The sequence below is a fragment of the Acipenser ruthenus genome, chromosome 48 (genome assembly GCF_902713425.1).
Source record: "Acipenser ruthenus chromosome 48, fAciRut3.2 maternal haplotype, whole genome shotgun sequence".
Classification (NCBI taxonomy): Eukaryota; Metazoa; Chordata; class Actinopteri; order Acipenseriformes; family Acipenseridae; genus Acipenser; species Acipenser ruthenus.
The window spans coordinates 9,367,818-9,374,377 of record NC_081236.1 but is presented as its reverse complement, the minus strand read 5'-3'; the positions used below and the strand labels follow the sequence as shown (position 1 = coordinate 9,374,377).

Genomic DNA, 6,560 nt, shown 5'->3' with positions numbered 1-6,560 from the left:
AACTCACAACCAACAGCATTACTTACCTCAGCAACTCACCTCCAGGACCGGGATTCGAACCGCTGTCTTCAGGGAGAGGAGGCCATCGGCACAGCCACTGCACCACCAGCTCCCACAGGAAAGCTTTGATTCACACTATATATAAGCTCAATTAACACATTCTTTGAAACGAGCAAAGAACTCGCCTGGATTTGAACCCAGTCCATCTCACTTCCATGGAGGAGTCTGCTTTTTCATTGTCTTATATAAGTAATTAACCAAGTCTTTGAAAACAAAGGAGGAACTCACCTGGATTTGAACTCAGTCCCCCAAGGTGAGCAGCACAGCATGGTAGTGAACTAGCCCACTGCACCACCTGTCTGCTTGTCACTGCCTTGCTTTCTAACCTTGTATATGAGGTTCACTTCCCTTGTCAAAGAGCGCACACTGCAGGAGTTGAGAATCCTGGCGCTGGCTGCACAGTTGCAGTCTTTCATGCCACTGAAGAGAGGAGGGATTATGAAACACCCCTGTTACACAGCAGGGCTCGGAGGTAAATACCAGGGATACCAGGTCAATGCTATGAGTGTTAACACTAATCATATATATAATAACTGTGTGGCTTCCAGAGGAACATGTGTTTTTTATATTGTGTTCCTCGTCAAGCTGTGGAATCTGAAGCTGCGCAGCAGAAATGATTCCACTTCCAGCAGGTTGACTTTGTGCAAAGTTTCTATTCTGATGTAAACTTTCATCCCCCCCCCCGAGCACCTTACTGTCTCCACTAATTCATTATTACTGATGAACCAACGGGAGCGCCAAGCCTTCCTCAATAGGCAAAGCTAGCGCTGCTGTTCAGGGTGAGCGTGCCTCAGCACTGCCAGCAAGCACTCGGGCGCTGGGGAGCAAAGCAGCACAAGAGCCTGGATGTCTTGGCTTTGCGGGAGTGAAGGGAGCTCTGTGAACACTGTCCTGTCCTTTCTGCAGAGGAAACGGAAGATTAGCATGGAAAGAGACCCCTTAGAGGAAGGACAGCGTTCTGATCAAGGACAGGTGGAGGGCCATGAAAAGGCTTCAGAGGCTTCAAGGCGTCGTTTAAAGTTTGAGCCAATAAAAGTGACACGTTGTGTGTCTGTATTGTAGCTGCGATTACTGCCTGGTGATTGAGAATAAATATGTATAGATCCCCTTTCAGGGCTTGTTGTGTGACAGGATGCTGCATGGAGCCATGAAGAAGGGAAACGTCCACACAGTATGTATTTCCAAACGTCCGGATTTATTAAAGAAAAAGGCTTGAAAGTAAAACAATCTCCCCTCTACGAGCAATGGTAATGGAAGGGCTGCAGTCCCCAGCAAAAACACACTCTGTTACCCACAAGCCTCCTGCACCAAACTGGGCTCCTTTTAAAATAGCAGAAAGTAGAAAATGTGGTTTGTCTTACCAAACACACACAATGCGAACAGTCAGTCAATATCTAGCGGTATTGTGAAGCGGGATGTGGGGTTGCTCAATGCCTTGCTCACTGGGTGTGCTTCTATTCTTTTAAACAAAGTAAGGAGAGGAGAGGAGAGGGGGAGGACAGAGGAGAGGGGAGGGGTGGAGAGGGCAGCAGCAGTATTCCTCAGTCTAGGAAGGACAGCTCCATGCACTCCACAGCCTCAGGGTGAAGCATGCGAGTCGCCAGCCGCTCCATTTCATCCAGGCTCAACAAGCGCAGCCTCCGCTCGTAATCCTGAGAGAGAGGCAGAGGGAGAGACACAGAGTCACAACTACACGCTGCTCTACACCTGCATTTCAGAGTGTGTGTGCTGCAGCTGTGATTGTGTGTGCGTCTCTGTGTCACTGTACAGCTGTGTCTGTGTGTGTTTGTATAACAGTGTGCATGTGCTGCAGCTAGGATTGTGTGTGTAGCAGTGTTTATTGTGTAGCTGCTCCAGCCTCTCACTGTGTGTGTGTCTGTTTGTGTGTGTGTGTGTGTGTATATAGCAGTGTGTGTGTTTATTGTGTTCAGGTTACCTTGTGTTGCTGCTCCAGACTCTCACTGTGTGTCTGTGTGTGTGTGTGTGTGTGTGTGTAGCAGTGTTTGTTGTGTAGCTGCTCCAGCCTCTCACTGTGTCTGTGTCTGTTTGTGTGTGTGTGTGTGTGTGTGTGTATATATAGCAGTGTGTATGTTTATTGTGTTCAGGTTACCTTGTGTTGCTGCTCCAGACTCTCACTGTGCGTCTGTGTGTGTGTGTGTTTATTGTGTTCAGGTTACCTTGTGTTGCTGCTCCAGACTCTCACTGCATCGGCAGGGCTGAAGTGTTTGTTCAGAAGAGCAGGCAGGCTGTGCCACACTGACCCGGGGTGAGGCGAGGGTGAGGGGTGAGGTCTGAGAGGAGGGGTGACACAGGGAGTGCTGTTCTTGCTCGGGTGACACTTTCTCTGTTGGGGGCGTCACAACGAGTTCAGAATCGGGAGCGATGGAGTCGTGTGACAGTCTGTGCTCATCTGAGAGAGAGAGAGGGAGGGGGAGAAACAGGAGAGATTCAAGACCAGGTAGATTAACCCTTAGCTGCCGACTCGGTGTAATTTCGTAACTTTTGTTACGATGACAAAACACGTCATATCTCAGCCGTCCAATCAGCAATTTTGTTTTTTTAAAATGTGAGTCATAGCCATGACTACGGGGCTTGTCATGATACCATTGGTTTAGGGCTAGGGTGGGCGGGACATATAATATTTTGATTACAATGGCGAGTCTCTGCCGGCACCATTGTGACTGAGTGCACAGCAGAGTCGAAGCTCTGTATCTCCAGTTTTACAATCCCAAGAGTGCTAATCTACATATCATCTAAACGGGAGGTACTTGGGCTAATTAACCATATTGTTATTGTTTTTTTTTTTCAACGTGATATTGTTTTTTTGTGCTGAGTACATCTGCAGTGTTTATTTTTGGTTTGTTTTGTTTTCGCTGTGTCTCTTGTGTGCGCGCTTGCTTGCTGGGCAGGGCTAACTTCATGACTGCTGTAGACAAGAGGAGCTACTTTACCAACACCACGTTTTGATTTGTTTGTTTGTTTTGTTAAACATCTTTCTTATAGTTAGTTTCACATACGTTTTTATTTTAGACTTGTTTCTCCTCAGGAGAGAAGGCAAAACTAACAGGTCTATCGCATGTGATGCAAAGTTAGGCGTTTGTGTACGTCTGTGTTTTACTTTTTCTAGTCGATTCATTATTTCTCTGTAGTCGTTATTATTATTTAATTATGCATCTATTATTTTTTAACTTTTTTATTCGATGTGTAAAAGAATGAGGAAAACACCTTGTTTAGTTTTTATTTTTACGTTGTGTATGTAGCCTATGTAAAAAACAAAGACATTTTGCTGTAGTTATTATTTAGCCATGTATTTTATTACTCGTTTACTTTTTTATGTGTGTGAAAAAGGATGGAGCAGAATATTAATATTATTATTATTATTATTATTATTATTATTATTATTATTATTATTATTATTATTATTATTATTATTATTATTATTAATTGGTATTTATTTTAATGTTTTATGTGGGTGTGTGTAAGCCAGAAAATGGATGGAGACAATCAGCTCTAGCATGTGGTTCAGTCACTGAAGAGGAGGAGGGCCCTGACTGAGGAAGAGATCGAGGGCATGTACGCCATGGAGGAGGACCTCCCTGATGAAGAGCTGCTGCAGGAGGATGAGGAGGAGGAGGAGAGTGATCTGGAGGAGCCCCAGTCCAGCACTTCAACTGCAGGGTAGTTTTGAAAATAAATATATACAGCACAATATGGAAGGTTTTAGTTTGTTTGCCTCCCTCCCTCCCAAATAAAATTCTTAATTTCAAAGTTTTATTTGTAATATACTTTTTTTTTCAAATAAAAAAAATTAAACATTTTACTTGATAACTTGTGTGTTGTTTCTTTATTTTTATACTGAAATATAATTGTATCTCAAACAGGGCAATAGTGTTTCCAGTCTCACTTTTTGCCAAGTTTTAACCCTGGTCTGCCTTTGCCATTTCGGAGGTTGATTTTTGTAAAATACTAGGCATTGCAAAACCTTATCTAGCTCTGCAACTGTTCAAGATATTTCAATTCTGATTTCAGATTTGAATTCCTTGGAAAATTGTGCAGCTACAATATACTCTTTAAGTTTTTTTTTTATATAACACTTGGAAAGAGGTTGAAATTGACCATTTTTAAAAATATTATTTATTATTTTTCATATTTCGATAATTTTGAGAGGTGTAGCTCATATGAAAATAAAAATAAAATCACCCCACAACAAAATAAATTACACCAATGGAAAGATCTACTTAATGCCTGTCTGTAGGTGTATTGGGTTTTCATTTCTGATTTAAGGTTCCAAAACTACAAGTGTTTAAACAGAAAGTGTTCATATTTATGACCGAATATGGTTATTCCCCGTAGGCAGCATAGGGTTAAAACACTTCATGCAACTCAATGATGATAAAAGATTGAAAACACTTTGTTTGCAGGTGTTACTGTTAATAGATATATGTAGAATAACATGCATGCTTTTTAACTGAGTGCTGAGCTGTGCTGTGCTGTGCTGTGCTGTTCTGTGCTGTGCTGTTCAGCCTACCTGCCAGCGCCTTGCCTTTGTAGAGGAGTCCCTGTTGATTGACAGGTATGTTGAGCCTGTCAGAGACCAGACTCCAGACTGTGGAGACCTTCTCATCCTCACAGACCTGTCAAGAGACAAGAACACACACACACACACACGAACACACACACACACACACACACACACACACACACACACACACACAGTGAGGGGATGAGCATTAAACACTGAAACTACATCTTCATCAGTACGCAAGCCTCGAGTGAAGTGACATCCCTCATCTGCCACCATGCAAATGCACTTAGTGTCATTTCAAACGGGATTGAGATTATTATGCTCAAGAGCTAAAAGGCAATAACAACGTACGATTATAAACAATAAAGATGACCCCCAGTCAATATAGCCGGGGGAATCACACCCCCGTCAAACCGCACCCTGCTGATCAGAACTCACAAAGACAAACACATTATTAAAAGCCACTCAGCAAACAGTCACAAGCGGGTCCGGACGGCCATTTGTTATTAAAAATGCGGGATTCAAAAACAACCGCTGCACTGAATAATAAACAAAGTAAACGAGATGCACTCACCTGGTTTAATGAGCGCTGTCCCTCGTAGTCTGTGTAAAACAATAGCAAACGCCTCCTAACATGGCGTCCTTCTTCCACAAACTTATCACATGAAATAAAGTCGTTTCACACAGACACACGCCTCCGGCTGAACTGTCCTCTGCTCTTTACAATTGGTAGCGAACTTCAGGGAGACAGACGAGGCTTTAGCTTTCATTTCCTATCCAATGCTGCCCTCGTGTGGACATTTAGTAGAACTGCTGTCGAGGGGTTGATTTCAGTGTTAACTAATTCTGCTTCATAAAATCAAATGAAACCTGCTGAAAAACGTCACGTTAGCATACTGAAATACACACCGCTTGTAATTTTCCATTTTACTTAACTAAAATGTGACATTTCCAAAACTGACGCTGCTCTTTTATTTAAACAACTGTTCTATCAATACAATGGTCGTCGTGAATCTTGGTTATATTTCTACGTCTGTGATTAAATTATTGCAAACGCCCGTATATACTTTCAGATACATTTTAAACCGCTATAAAAGAGAACTACAATTGATTCCTTCAGGCACGTTCTGGTTTAGAATCGTTGTTTTCTTTGGTTATTTTGAAACTGCCCGTTTTAAAATATGACTGATAGTAAAACAATTCTTCACTAAAAGCATGAAAATATAATATTATTAAACTACTGACGTGGACACGTGTACTAAAAAATGTTTTATTAATAATAAATGTATCTTTTTAAACAGGTGCGCACGTTGGACAACCATAGGGTCTATACAAATTAGGAAACGCATTTCTAACTTTTGATTCACTAACTGCGTTCGCCAATCAGAAGTCATTTAATTTGTGAATTGTCTTTTATCCAATCAGATTGTTTAGGACAAGACGTAACAGTTCCACTTTCTCTCCACGAGATAGCCGCATCGGTAAGGAATTCATCAAATAATCTTCCAGCGACTCCCGACTGCAGTACCGGTGCGTGTCCACTGGAGGGAGCCGAGCGCCTCCGTGGCAGCGGCTCCACATGACTCGAGCGCGTTTGTGACGTCCCCGCCCCGATTGGCCCAGAATCTCATCAAGCAGCTTCTTGAAGGATCCCAGGGTTTCAGCTTCAACAACATTACTGGGGAGTTGGTTCCAGACCCTCACAATTCTCTGTGTAAAAAAGTGCCTCCTATTTTCTGTTCTGAATGCCCCTTTATCTAATCTCCATTTATGACCCCTGGTGCTTTTTTCTTTTTTCAAGTCAAAGAAGTCCCCCGGGTTGACATTGTCTATACCTTTTAGGATTTTGAATGTTTGAATCAGATCGCCGCGTAGTCTTCTTTGTTCAAGACTGAATAGATTCAATTCTTTTAGCCTGTCTGCATACGACATGCCTTTTAAACCCGGGATAATTCTGGTTGCTCTTCTTTGCACT

At 42.5% G+C, this 6,560-nt stretch overlaps 1 long non-coding RNA gene across 1 annotated transcript; it reads right to left on the bottom strand.

Moving 5' to 3' along the window:
- Nucleotides 1-1,234: 1,234 nt before the first annotated feature.
- LOC117429110 (uncharacterized) lies at nucleotides 1,235-5,898 on the bottom strand. The gene is made up of 4 exons (XR_009319902.1): nucleotides 5,160-5,898; nucleotides 4,589-4,694; nucleotides 2,238-2,470; nucleotides 1,235-1,712 (listed from the first exon to the last, which is right to left on the bottom strand). It is a non-coding gene; the product is annotated as an uncharacterized LOC117429110 (long non-coding RNA).
- Nucleotides 5,899-6,560: the final 662 nt, after the last annotated feature.